At 33.1% G+C, this 13,503-nt stretch overlaps 1 protein-coding gene across 6 annotated transcripts in view; it reads right to left on the bottom strand.

Annotated features, from left to right (window-relative positions):
• The window catches only part of Orp8 (Oxysterol-binding protein-related protein 8), a 127,967-nt gene that overhangs the window by 61,488 nt on the left and 52,976 nt on the right, over positions 1–13,503 (bottom strand). The window lies entirely within an intron of this gene.

Raw genomic sequence — 13,503 nt, 5'->3', positions numbered from 1 at the left:
AAACACCTGAACTTATTTTCTGATAGCTGCTATGGCCAGAATATAAGCCATGCAGTGTTAAGCATATGCATGGCATTCACTGAAAAAAAGCTAATTCCATTCTATCACACATGGGTTTCCAGAACAATGTTGCTTAGCATGATGAAATACTGAATTCGGATGCTTAATGACCAACTTTATATACCGGTATATTATATATAAGGAGCGGATTCCTATGTAATTAAATATTTTTCTTGCGTGTGATAAAACACAATTAACAAAGTTAAAAATTCCGAATGTCAAGTTTCAAGTTTAAAACCCGAATTTTTTTTCGCATAAAAACACATATATTCACAGAAAATTTATGTAAATACATATTTTCAGGAAATCTATTATAAACACATAAATCTTGGAGTTTCTTTTACTTAAATAATTTTTTTTACGTGAACTTTTAAATATTTTAAAACTAAATTAATTATATTACTCAGAAATACATTATCTTTTTAAGAATTCTTGGTTGCTTCGTGTTTCTATGGGCTGTGTGGTGTATCCGTGATCCATTTTTGTAATAGTATCGCCTCAAATTCTGCGAACTGCTAGGTAGCATATCAGTGTCATTATATGAGAATAAATTAACATGGACAAGACGGAGAGATTTTGCAACACATAATTTGGAATGTTTACTGTTGCTGAAGATGATTTCATTCCACGCTTTGTTTGTGAAACACAACATATAAGAGCTCAGGTATAAACATTATTTTATTTAAACAAATCTCTCGCCTCTCGTTCATGCCTATGAAGTGAGGAAATACATCTTCTTGTGATTCCCCGTCATCGGACCATAAGCATAAGCTGCGTAGTGTAGACGTGGTGGCGTTGCTAGGAAGCTCTTCTCCGACATTGTCAGTCAGCAGCTAGAAACATTTTTTTTACGTTAAGACGCCTCTTAACATGCCTAAAATCAACTCGAGTTTAAGATCGCGTCTACAGCAATATGTAGATGAATTTAAAAACATTTTTACTATCGACGGAAAAGTATTATTTTGCCAACCATGTGGTAAATCAATAAGTGCAGATCAGAGCTCTCAGGTAACCCAACATTTGTCTGGAAACAAGCACATTGCCACTGCTTCACATGTGCATTCACGGCAAAACAGTGGATATAAAAAAATGTGTAAAGTTGCTCAAGTATTGGAGGGTGTGCCTGTAGGTGAAATTGATGGTATATGTGTTTGTGACATTCCTCTCTCTAAATATGCACGTCTGACGTCCTGTGATGTGGAAATATCGTTTTCACAGTATGTCGTTGTTCAGAGATAATGGGCATGCATTTGTGATGGAGAATTTGGAAATGACCTTTGTTGTTCACTGCAATTCTCGGACAACTACTAGTAACTGATACTCAAGTATGATTGGTGAGTACCTAGTAACACTTTTTTCAAGCTAAGTAAGGTATTTTTGTCATATTTAAAAAAAATATATATATATATTTTTTATTTTTAGCAAATATTTTCGTACTTTTTAGCACATAAAAATAAATATATTTAAATTTTTAGCACATAAAAATCCGCTCCCTAATTATATATATATATATATATATATATATATATATATATATATATATATAAAGTAATTTCAAATTGAGTAAAACTTTAGAGGGACATCCTGTATAATTTGAGCAGCTCAGCTATTAAAGCAATCAGGCAGGAGCACTTCATGCATAATTTTATACAGTCTCTCCAGTAAAGAACATATTCTCATTGAAAAAGTCTCAAATTTTAGAGTCTCTTGCAATGTTTCAAGAAAGGAGCTTATGAAGTTGAAGTATTAACAACTAGCTTATGATATTAAAAAATTAATCACATATGTTAAAACAATATTTACCCTTCTTGTACCACAAGAAACTCCTATCAGTCTTGCTTTAATATTTAGTTAGGGGCAATTCGGACATGAAAAGAAAAACTGAAGTGGGGGAAAAGGAAAATGTTGTCAAAAGACCTTATTGTCACTGCCCTTAATGGTACATACACGAACATGTTCAACATAATGTCAAAATAAATTATCTACGCACAAGATACGTGAAAAATTGTCCTTGTTTATGGGAAAAAATTAATTTTGGTCCACCATACTACACCATTAATTTAGTGGCTGAAATTTCAAACAGTTACAAACTTTTACAGTTGATTCTTCAAGTACACTATCTCGGATTCCATTGCTTGTCTTATGAAATTTATTTAATTAAGGAATACTATGGTGTTGGTCACATGGAGACGATATTCTACAGTAATTCTTTCTGCATCAGTCATATAGATGACAATGATGTATTATGAAGAAAAAGTAGAAATGGCAGAAGACAAGTGACTGTCCTGAAGTAGTGTATCATAGCACTATCTTCACATATCACAAATATCACCCTGGACTTGTAGGGTTGAACTTTGGTCTCCAGTACAAAAAGTTATTTGACGAACACAAATTTTCTCCCATCCTGTCCCATATCGTGTTCCAAAAGAACGATTTTAGAATCTATTTTATTTTTAATTTACATTAGTGGTGTATTAAATCTAGATTTTAAAAATAATAATTCCTCCATATATTTATATGTAGACGATACAGAGGTGATATTTAATGGTTATTCCTGGGATGAAGTTTATAAAGATGCTAACACAAATATAAATATAGTTAAAGAGTGGCTTGATTTTAATATTCTCTCGTTAAATAATAAAAAAATTACATTAACCCCTTTCTCTTTAATATCTATTGGTCAACAACCTTTGAATCATATTAGTAATTCAAGTTTAGTAATAAGTACATAAATTGTGGTTCTTCTGTTTTTAATTGTCAATATCAATATCTTTCTTTGAAATATCTAAGCATCATCATTGATCAGCATCAAGAAGGTATATTCATATTCCTTACCTATGCAACAGATTACACAAAACAATTGAATACCCTCCAAAATAAGGATATATGTACTTAGACCCTTATTCCGAGGAGTATTCAATTCATGAATTTGATAAATTTGTCATCCTTCGTCTTCTTTTTTATCCATTAGTATTTTTACGTGCAGTTTTTTCAATCCACCATACAATGTGACATTATTATTGCGCCGGATGGAATATAAAAAATTTCTTTAGATCCTCTCAGTTCTTTACAAAAAAAAAATAATCAAAATCTTTCTTATATTTACAATACTAGACATAATGTTAATTTATCAAAAAGAGAGCAAAATATTTTTCACAACAGCATGTTTAAAACACAATATTAGTCTAGGACCAGAATTATGTAATTCCATAATCAAAATGCACCTTGAATTTTCAACATTTTTCGTTACAAAGCACAATAAAAAATTATACATCTGCTTATAAATTACATTTAAATTGATTTTATGTATAAAGTTTTCTTTGTGTTATTATTTTTTGTTTTTTAGTTTTTATATATTGGTAATATTTCTGCGTATTAGCTTTTGTATTTCTTGTATTAGATGGAACCACCCAAACACAAGCTTTCCTAATACGGACATTTCAGATTTTTTTATCCTCTATGTACTTATTTCAGTATAAATAAACACGAAATATCAATATCAGTTGTAAGAATAACATTAACTCTGGACTTACCATAGCTCTTGCTGATAAAGAAAAACTACGCTTGTGTTATCCTTGCGAAATTAAATTAGCCAAGCACTTACTGACTGAACACTATAAAAACTACACAAACACAACAGATTTGTAGGCTAAAAGAAGACATTAAATCAGAGAAGGAACCAGTTGTTCATTTCATAAATTCAAGACAAAGAATACCATCAAAATTGACTGTGCAATAAAAATGATTACTGTTTCAATACCTTTCAATAACTTCATAGGCTGACTGGGACTGAGACATTCAAAGCTCCAATTCGTTCCTAAACTCATTCCATTTCCAATCTGTATTCTATACACTGCTAACTACTACAACTGTTATAACTTTGTAACATTTTTCAATGTAACTAGTTACTAATTCTTAAGTACGTACAAAGTTGCTGCAATACATAAAGTGTATTACAAACTTAAAATAATTATGCATTAAGACTTTTCTTCCATATTTTACAATGTCAAATTCCTCAATTTTGAGCGCACTTTTCTAAGAAATTATAAAAGATACAAATATAGAAAAATAGGGCATATGTAACATACCTTTATGTATACAACCGGTTAAATAAATTTAAAATTCCATTGAGGGATTGGCAAAAAAAAATTTTTTTTTCATTCATAACATTTTTTGCATTAAGAATTACTACAAATTATGTTTTATTTTTGCTGAAGATAGAGATACAGGAGAACCCCGATTATCCATCACCCTATTAACAGATGGGGGATTATCCGACTCTCTCTCTCTCTCTCCCTCCCTCCCTCCCTCCCTCCCTCCCTCCCTCCCTCTCTCCCTCTCTCTCTCTCTCTCTCTCTCTTTTTACAGGACAAAATATAAAGTCCTATACAGTTACTTATTGGAGGGGTGTTTTCCCCAACTTATAAAATAGTCACTACCTGCTTTCAAGGAAATGACCCCAAGAACTTCCACACAATTGCAAAACCCGTGTACAATTCAGTTCTTGTTCTACTGTTGAAATGGTCGTTCTGTATAACATATGTAAAATATCTTTCATGGGTGTCGAAAGAAAACGTATTGTGCTAAGTATAAAAAAGAGAAAATAATTGAGAGATTTGGGAAAGCAGAAACTTTATCTCATATCGAATCAGAATACGAGATTGGCGTTACAACTGTGTGCGATTTAATAAAAATAAAGGTAAATTGTATAACGTACGAGTGTGTAAATCTACAACACGAGACCTCTAATCCTATCTTTCGGCAGACAACCATCACAAGGAGTTCCGTTAGCCCTTAAAACCTGTCACTAATAACCAGACTTAAATTAGTGAATTTCTGATCCACTAACTAGCATGTTAAACACAACACCATGGTGAAATTACGAAACTATAGGCCTAACATGTAAATATTATGCACTTTATTTATGAAAATATTTTATGGTACGGATTATCTGATTTTTCGATTAACCGTTCAGTCCATCCCCTTCATTACCACAGATAATAGAGGTTCTACTGTAATCTTAATTTTTTTAACCTACTGTGTAAAATGCCATCACACTGATAATGTATATTAATTTCATCCTTCTGGGTACAATACTTTCTGAGAAAAGTGCACCAATGTCACAAAAATAAGTGCAGAAAAATGATGTCAAAGTTTCCATATCATGCAATGTTAAATTCCTCAATTTTGGGAGCACTTTTCTCAGAAGTAACAAAGATACAAATTTAGGAAAAATAGGGCATATGTAACATACTTTTACGTATAGAATCGGCTTAATAAATTTAAAATTCCACTGAACGATTGACAATTTTTTTTTTCATTGATAACATTTTTTGCATTAAGAATTACTACAATATTTTTGCTGAAGATAAGGCTAAAAGCTGACAATTAGAAGAAATAAAATTGTATCATTTTACACATATTAGTCTACTGAAAAACGACAAAAACCATTTTTTTTTTTTTTTTTTTTTTTTCAAAATTCGGTGTACAGATTCCCCTTAATACAATTTTTGATCTCTTACTCTCTGGATTTTATCAGTGAAGATAAAATTTATTTTAATGAACTGTGCTCTATCTCTGCTATAAATGTACTGAACCCTAGAAGATAGCAATGACTAATCAACATTCACTTTTAAGGCAGATGACCACCTGCAAAGAAATTGACTTATAGAGAGATTTGTCTACAGGGGAGAGAAATGATCAACCAGTAAATTATGTATGCAACATTCTCATTCTGGGACAAAAACTTTGCAAAGGGTTGTCATCCACAGATGAGTTTGAACTCTCATATTTTGGAAATCACTTGACCAATAAGGACGAGATTATTTTGACTCAAGAAAACTAATTTCAATTGCATAAAGAACAAAATTCTGATGTGGATTGCTTCTTGTGCTACAACTTCTTTTCTGTCTTTCCAATAAATTAAATGAAAAAAAAAAAAAAATGGAACACACAAGTACTGCAAAAAAATTGTAAAAAAATTATTAGGGAAATTTGGCTCCAGAATTAACATTGAATAACATTAAATATTAGGTGTTGTATTAAAATAATTTTACCTTTGAATTAAAATTGATGTTAATTCCATGTACAGTCTTAAGAAAAAAAAATGATCGGCTGTCATATGCTAAGTCTCCTTCGAAAGACATCGGTTATTTCCAGGAGAGCTTAGGTTTACATGGGAAGGAATTTCTTATGCCGATTTCGCTCTGTTCTTTGTTTTGTTTGTTTGTTTGTCTGTCTGTTTATAGGCAAGTGTTATGAATAATCTATAACGAAGATATATTCAAGGAGTAAATTAGGTAGAAAATAAACATCCTTTCCCTAGTCGAGTGAACCAGGCACTGCCCAAAGTGGATTTAAACAAATTCTCCCTTACAGGAGATCGGTCATTTTTTTTGTCCAAGGCTGTATATCTTCGGGATAGTCTTTCTTAGTTGGAATACATTATTACTAGATCAGGAACTATCTTTCTCTTCACGTTTTCCTTTAATCTCATATATTCTGTGTGATTGATTCCTGTTGACAGTGTTTATCTGTGCATGACATCACACATTTGCAGTTGTTAAGGTTATTGCATAATGCTCTTAGCATAACAGTTGTGAAGCCAAACAAAAACTGTAAGAAATGGATCAAAACGGATTGCATTTTTTAAAAGGTCGCATTTATTAACATACTTCACTTACAGTATATGCCGATCCATCTTTTATGGTTTAATTATAGCAAGCAGTTGAAAGTCTGTAAAATTAGGGAGAGTATTACACTAGCTACTGTTTTTGGGTTCTTGTTTAAACAATGGTACAATTTTATTTTGGGAATAACATTAACAACACTTTTGGATAGACGAGTCTTGATTCTTTCATTCACATATAAACAAGCCCGGGATTCTTAGGTTCGAACCTATTCTGTTGCTATCTCGTTACTCTAGAAATATCACTTTTCTTTTTCGTTTTATGTATCAGTATCAACGAATAACATACTTAAATTTTATAGGTTAGGACCTAAAATTATCTATTTTGCTTGTCAGAACCTAAAAAGACCTAATTCGTTGTATTTAACCTAAACATCTGCATTTTATTTATTTTAAAGTACTGTAAAGTGGGGTGACTTTGAACGCCGAGGTGACTTTGAACAGTAATTTAGCGCCTTTCTAAATTAAATGCAGTACCCTATTGCGAAAGAACTGAACTAGTTTATTGACAACTAAAACAGTTTTATCGCAATTGGGCACAGCATTTAATTTAGAAAGGCGCTAAATTACTGTTCAAAGTCACCTCGGCGTTCAAAGTTACCCCACTTTACGGTAACTGTAAAACTCGCGGAAATAGTACTGTTGTTCACTGCAGTGTAAATACATAAATATCTTACTGTAAGACAATATATACAGAGAACGATAGTTTGTAGAAACATCCAACAAATTTTACAAGAAAAGACACATGTCAGAGTCAGACGTCACAAAATCACGTGATCATGACATGGACAAAGAATAGCCAGTTTTCTCCACCTACGGCATGAGTAGTTTGAATGATAGTTAACTAGTGATACACTTCAACATTGTTACTTGTACAATACAATCAGTGTTGCCAATTCAGCGGTTTTCCCGCTAAATCTAGCTTAACGGTATCGCGGGTAAAATTATATTATCCCACTTAGCGGGAATACTAGCGGTTTTTAATCTTTGAAGTTTCTGAAAAGAAAATATTCATATTAGCGTTATTGTTGTTTTTGCAAGTTTAATACCGATCGATCCTAACAATCGGACAATAAAAAAATGTAAATGTGGTGGCATTCTAATTAAACGTTAAATATCGAACATCTGCTGTCGCCGTGCACTAGTACTTCACATGATGAACAAAGACTTTAATAATATAATATATTAGAAATTACATACAGACTAAATTCAATTGCTTAAAGAATATTATTTGTGTAAGACGTGTACCATGACAGTGTTAACTATTACTCGTTTTATAAATATACCGGTACAATATCGTTAAACCTTTCTCTGTGCTATTTATCCGTAAATAATTGAGAAGTGGGGCCTCAAGATCAGCAACGGTTTCGTAAAGTGTGGCTAAGTGAAGTGTAACATAAAGACAAACACAATTGAATTCTGGAGCGAAGTAGCCATTTACAGGAACGCATCTAATTTATATCTTTTTCAAGAATTGCTTGATCTTATTGTTTTCTTGGTCTAATGCTCAAGTGAAAAGGATATTTTTTAGTATGATGAATGCCGTGAAGTCTACGAAAACGGATGGGGACAGAATTAATGGATGCAATTCTGACAATACGGGCAGGTCTGGATCATGTGAATAAGTGTTGCAAGAATTATCAGGTACCACCAGAAGTTTTGGAGAAAATAGGTACCTTGACTACGTACAAAAATGAAAGTGGACAGGCTAGGAATAACTTACTACCCCGGGGACCTCACAGTCACAGTATTATATTCCTGCGTTAGAAGGTTCAGATGGAGATGATGCAGAGGAGCTGCTAATTTGAGTGAGTGATTTTTAAATTACATGTTCCTTATCAATACTAATTGCATGCGTATAAAATTGAATGCCTTACACTGTGCCAAAACGAAAGCTTCATTGACCAGCATCTGCGAAAGTTAAACTTGTGCGCTAAAACACTTATTTTATTATTATTATGAAATTGAATAATAAATACGTATTAAATCTAGAGATTTTTGTTAGGAAATCGCGGGTTTTCGAAAGCCATCTAGCGGGATTATATGAACTGTTGGCAACACTGAATACAATTCAGCTTGCTCAATTACAGGGATTTTTTATTAGGCATGATACACTCTCACAGTAGACCATTTCTTGGAGATTTATATGAGAAGGTTTCACTCCTGAAAATCTGTCAAAATATTTCATTGTTCAATGTCATGTTAGGAGCATAAGTGGTTTGCGGGTGTAATAATTTAATAATAGTACAGTGTTGTGAACGACTAATAACGTTATTCAATGTTAATCATGTAGAAATTAAGAGCTCAACAAGTGAACAAAAATGTACCAAGTGTGCAATTATTATGTGATGGAATTGTCCAAAGAGTAAGAATCACATAGGTTACTATTCTCAGCATGGCAATGCAAAAAGTCTGGAATCAATCTCTGGCAATGTACGGTACCCCTCGACACCAAGCACACCTAAAATAAATGAATGGTGAATTTGCAAAAGGACTTAAGTCCACATTTTGGGGGTTTTGAGTTGAGAGCATGATTATGTTACTGTGTGCAAGGGCATTGTTTAGTAGCAGAATGACTTTAATCCACGACTTTTGTATCGTTTTTCTTAGCAGCAGAATGTTTGGTTAAGGGGTAAAACGACTTTAGTCCTGACTTACGTTGTTTTGCCTGTCAAGTACTGAATGTAGTTTTAATCATACAATCAGCGAACAAAATGTTTTTTGTCTGTTGTCAATGGTAATTCTTTAGTGAGAAAATTTATTACGTTTGAAAAACAGAGTCTGAAAATGAAAAGCAATATGCTCAGTAATCCTGCTAAACTTGTAGCTGAAGTAAAAAGTATTCGAAAGTGAAGCCAAGTTAAGCATCGAGAGAGAGGATTTTTTTGCTTTCACATTTGACTACATGAAAGATGTATGCTTGCCTAAACACCAGTTCAGGATATGTACTACTATCGCCAGCTTACCGTCCCAGCTTTCTCTGTGCACAACATGAAAACTAGTGAAATGTCCTTTTGTGTCTACCATGAGGGACAGGCCAAGAAAAGTCTTAATGAGGTATGTAATCTTCTCCTGCACACTATTTCAATAACTGTGTCCCATCCAGTATACTAAAGAACGTGGTTGTTGTCCGAGACAAAATAAGACCAACACACTAATTAAATTCTTAATGGCAATAAGTGCTTAGAAACATTTCTTCAACATCATATCATACTTTTCTCCATCAGAGGTCTGCGCTCTTGTGATTAACAAGTTGTTCAAAATAATGTTGTTCAACAATTGCAATAAGGTTATTTTATGATTTGGTATAAAAAACATCTAGTTTAACATGTTTATGTGTCAGTAACCTAACAATTATGATTGAAGTTAATTTGCAGAACAACTTAAGTCCTGAAGATAATTAATTTGAAGAAGATTACAAAAGTATGAATTTTTATACTAAAACTATTTCTCTTACATATCTCTTACATATAAAAAATTATATTGTAGCAATATATGGTTCAGCGAGGCTAAAAACAGTTTTCTTTAATTTTCTCAAAACTGCTTCTAAGGACGTAAGTCGTTTTGCAAATTCACCATTCAAATATTAATCTACAACTTCCCAAAAAATAACAAAATGTGTTTGTGTTGTAATGATGTAATTTGTGAAATTAACGTGTGTACATCTTATTCAGTAATATCAATGCCAAAAATTGTGCACATTAATTTCAGAAGTAACACCAAAAAAAAAAAAAAGTCTCCCACATGTTTTAATAAATCAAACTGTAAACACATAAGAAGTACCTCAGGTCTAAAAATGGACAAACTATCCAGCTTACTAAACAAGCTTCAGAAATACATTCTAAAGTTATAGGTTTTATGATAAGTGAAATATCTAAATAAATACTAGCACAGAAGTCATTAATGACACGATAATGAAAATTTACTATACTGAATTATTGAACTTTGTTCCAAATTGCGTGACTGGACGAAGTATGTCTGTTTTACTTGTATGTGGGTTTTTATCACTGTGACTCTGGACGACAGAACTTGTTGGCCTTGGCAACTAAATACCAAAGCTTCAAATAACATTCATTATCTTCATACACTAATCTATGTACAGTGGAGGAGGCAAGACCTGTCCTGTGACCTAATCATGTGACTATATCACCAATGGGTATGGAAGGGGAAGATAGGTTTAAGTCTGAGACGAACTTCCATGTCGGTAGATTCATATAATATTAATCATCATGAAACAAATTCTCTTTCTGTTGGCTCATTCTTTCCCTTCTCATATAGCTCACATGCCAGGTCTCACCTCCTCATCTATACTTTCGTTTGTCCCACTTCCCTCTCTATAATAAGTAAGGAGCGGATTCCTATGTAATTAAATATTATTTTTGCGTGTGATAAAACACAATTAACAAAGTAAAAAATTCCGAACATGAAGTTTCAAGTTTAAAACCCGAATTTTATTTCACATAAAAACACATATTTTCACAAAAAAATTATGTAAATACATATTTTCAGGAAATCTATTATAAACACATAAATCTTGGAGTTTTTTTGCTTAAATAATTTTTTTACAAGAACTTTTAAATATTTTAAAACTAAATCAATTATGTCACTCACAAGGGAAGGGTTTCGGCTCAAACAGGAATTTCGTATCCAAAATTTGTATACAGGCCCATATTTACATCTCTATAAAGCTCCCAAAAGCATTCATTTGTGTAATGTGTGGTTTGTCTGTTAGAGCACTGTACAAGTTGAGGGGTGGGGAGAGCACTGCACAAGTTAAGGGGATGGGACACCTTACCTGTAAGCCTAGCCTAGCCTAGAAGCTAGTGCGAGTGCTAAAATGTCTAAAGCCCATTTAAGAACATTTTTCTCCAACGTTCTGTCTGAAAATATTGCAGCTAATCAAAAGTGTACATTGTTGTGTGAGTCAGTGAATGCGCACAAGGACGCAACCTTAACAAATGGATCATTCCAAGGCTAGGACATGGAATGTATGATCATTCCACCTAAAAAACTAAATATATCCAGCCTCTGAATATCTATTTCCTTAGACAGTATAAAATATATACTCGGAGGATAACAGATTACATAAGCACTCTTGCTGAGAATCCAGAACTTAACTTGAGAAATCGACTGTTTATAATGAAAATGCACTCTGTTATTCATAACCAGTTGTATGCTCCAGTACACCGCCCTATGCTTCAATATTCCTGGCAATCAGCTGGTTACGTGAATCGTGAACAAGTCTCGGACTTCAAAAATGTAATTCAGATGGCATTTGATTTTTCAGCACTGGAGTGTGGTTCAGAAGATTGTTCAGGTGTTGCTTCTGCGTGTTGTGCTTATTGCTCTGCTCCATGCTGTTTCATGCATTTTGTAGAGAATCCTCATGTAGGACACACATTTTTAAAGAAGTGTATTGACCAATATCAACCAAACGGAGAGTTACACAAATGAATGCTTTTACGGTCTTCATCACCATTGTGAGGTAAGCGTCTGTACAAATTTTTAACAAAAAATTCCTTTTCGAGCCGAAATCCTTCCCTTGTCAGAAGTACTTTATCTTTTTAAGAATTCTTGGTTGCTTCGTGTTTCAAACCGCTGTGTGTGTATCCGTGATCCATTTTTGTAATAGTATCGCCTCAAGTTCTGAGAACTGCTAGGCAGCATATCAGTGTTATTATTAGATAATAAATTAACATGGACAAGGAGGGGAGATCTTGCAACACATAATCAGAAATGTTTATTGTTGCTGAAGATGATTTCATTCCACGCTTTGTTTGTGAAACACAACAGATAAGAGCTCAGGTATGAACATTATTTAATTTAAACAAATCTCTCGCCTCTCATTCATGTCCATCAAGTAAGGCAATACTTCTTGTGATTCCCTGTTATCAGGCTTCGTCAATCGATATCCTTCAAGATATACTGAAAGATGGTTGTTTAAAAAACGATTTGGCTTTCCTATTAGCAAATCTAAGCTTTTTATGAGACACCATAAAAAAAACTCGATACATCCAAAAACCTGTTGTCTGAAACAAGGAGGTGCGTGCCGTGGAAATTAAACTAGACTCGCTACCAGGTTCAGAAGTACAAGTATTAAGGGACAAATTCCAGAATGTGTTTGGGAAAAACAGTGGATATAAAAAAATGTGTAAAGTTGCCCAAGTATTGGAGGGTAGGTGAAATTGACGGTGTTTGTGTTTGTGACATTCCTCTCTTTAAATATGCACGTCTGACGTCCTGTGATATGGAAAGATCGTTTTTACAGTATAAGTCGTTGTTCAGAGATAATCGGCATGCATTTGTGATGGAGAATTTGGAGATGACTTTTGTAGTTCACTGCAATTCTCGGCCAACTACTAGCACTCAAATGAGGTGGGTGAGTACCTAGTAACATTTTTTTTTCCAAGCTAAGTAAAGTATTTTTGTCATATTTAAAAGAAATATTTTTTTAATTTTTAGCAAATATTTTCGTACTTTTTAGCACATAAAAAATAAATATATTTAAATTTTTAGCACATAAAAATCCGCTCCCTAATAATAAACCACAACTTCAGTTTTCTTCAATCTGGCTGAAGAGAACACACATTAATAAATTAATACAGTATACAGCATCATAAGGAATAAATCTGAAATTTTAAAGTGCTACAAGTGTTTTAACTGTTCTTATAGCATTATCTGAAGGGTTGCACGACTACAGGATTTATTGTCTGAACTTAACAAAACACACACACACGCACACAAACATAAACTGA

Source organism: Periplaneta americana, chromosome 7 (assembly GCF_040183065.1).
Source record: "Periplaneta americana isolate PAMFEO1 chromosome 7, P.americana_PAMFEO1_priV1, whole genome shotgun sequence".
Taxonomy (NCBI): domain Eukaryota; kingdom Metazoa; phylum Arthropoda; class Insecta; order Blattodea; family Blattidae; genus Periplaneta; species Periplaneta americana.
This window is presented reverse-complemented; position numbering and strand designations above follow the sequence as displayed.